This window comes from Chiloscyllium punctatum, chromosome 36, assembly GCF_047496795.1.
Source record: "Chiloscyllium punctatum isolate Juve2018m chromosome 36, sChiPun1.3, whole genome shotgun sequence".
Classification (NCBI taxonomy): Eukaryota; Metazoa; Chordata; class Chondrichthyes; order Orectolobiformes; family Hemiscylliidae; genus Chiloscyllium; species Chiloscyllium punctatum.
In genome coordinates this window covers 35315624-35317398 of record NC_092774.1, presented here as the reverse complement: position 1 = coordinate 35317398, position 1775 = coordinate 35315624, and the positions used below count along the sequence as shown (strand labels likewise).

Genomic DNA, 1775 nt, shown 5'->3' with positions numbered 1-1775 from the left:
CCAGCCCCACTTCCTTCCCATTTATCTCTCAGCCCCCTTGGGACACTCTTTATTCTTGATGAAGAGCTTATGCTCTAAACCAAGACTGTGATGAAGAAACATCCTCAACAAATAGGAAATAGCTCCCAAGTCAGATTTCATTCCCTCTTCTGTTTCCCAGTTCTTTCAGAAATAAGGAATGTCTTTTTCTTCCACTAGAAAGTGGTCTTCCACTTTGCGCTGTCTGAAGTGTTATGCCTCACCACTCCTTCAGACACCTTTCAAGAATCCTTTCAACCTGTTTTTCTAACAATTGTGGAGGTGACCAAAAGCAAACATTTCACTCCTCCTCAATGCCCCATTTCTCCTCCTAAGGGCCATTTTGTCCTGTTGTCTATGTTACAAGCAGCCGAGTGCACTTGGTTTCTGTATTGAAATTTGGCCATTGAAGTGAACAGGATTAATATTTATCGATGGCTAGCTGTGTTTGCACTAACTGTAATTATCCACCAATACGATGTCTTTTGTTCCACCAAAACTGGAAACACTGATCTGTGTTTATATTGCAGTCGGATGTGGAAAATCATCCCAGCGATCTTCACGTTATAGTTTACTGAGGTCATAACATAATTGCGTGGCAGTTTGATATGACTAAAACCTGGATGGCAATCTCTAGATTATGTTGTAAAAATATCGGTATGATGTTGTGCACACCCCACGGTCAGCAACTGTGTTTAAATCCCGCGATAAACCGTTTGTGTTTTACTTCTCACATTGCGGGGAGCTGAGCATTTACCCAAACAATGGGTACACCACCTCCCTGACACAGTGTTCACAAATCAAACTGACAGCAAAGATTCACGTGAGACTGAAAGTTTCCGCAAAGAAGATTATGGCTTAACAGATATACGGAGCGAATGCGCTCCTTCCTTGATTTGAAATGTCAGAAGTTGATTCTAGCAAGCCTGACGTGATTTGAACACACAACCTTCTGATCGGGAGTCAGACGCGCTACCGTTGCGCCACAAGCTCACTGATGCCTGAGAGCCACTATTCATGCTTAAGGGAAGTGATCGCACTACAATGATTTTACGTTCATGTCTGTTCTGTTTCTCCCCCTTCTCCTTCTGTCTCTCGAAACAATTTCCAACTCTCTCTCAATAAAAATCTGAAAGAACTGCGGATGCTGTATATCAGAAACAAAAAACAGGAGTTGCCGGTGACCCTTCCACAGAACAGATGGTGATTGGGAAAATGTCGGTTTAAATTCAGGAGATTCTGTGGGAGGAAGGGAGAGATCAGGACGGAGCTCAAAGCGAAGGAAGATCTCTTGGACAGAAAAAGGTGTTGATACCGATCTGTGTGGGAGGGTGAATAACTGTTAATGGAGACTGTTCGTGGCTAAGTAGTATGGAATGACAGACTATGTGATAACAAGGCTTGGTGTGTGTGGAAGGGACGAGGATACCATGGAGTTCAGGCCCGAGAATTATTGAATTCGATATTGGTACTGGAGGGACGTATGGTCCCCAAGTGAAATATTTGGTCCTCTTCGTTCTGCTGGTACTGAGCCTCGCTGGGACAATACAGCAAACCTGAGACAGAGATGTTGGCCAGAGAACAGGGTGGGGTGTGGAATTGGCAGGCAACTGGAAGCTCAGGGTCTTTTGTGCAGGCAGAACGTAGATGTTCTGTGCAGCAGTCACCCAGTTTATGCTTCGTTTTCCCCAATGTAGATGAGGCCACATTGTGAGCAGCAAATGCAGTAGACTGGGTTGTGGGTAGTGCAGATAAAG

At 44.5% G+C, this 1775-nt stretch overlaps 1 non-coding gene across 1 annotated transcript; it reads right to left on the bottom strand.

Moving 5' to 3' along the window:
• Nucleotides 1-939: 939 nt before the first annotated feature.
• Nucleotides 940-1011, bottom strand: trnag-ccc (transfer RNA glycine (anticodon CCC)). The gene has a single exon. It is a non-coding gene; the product is annotated as a tRNA-Gly (tRNA).
• Nucleotides 1012-1775: the final 764 nt, after the last annotated feature.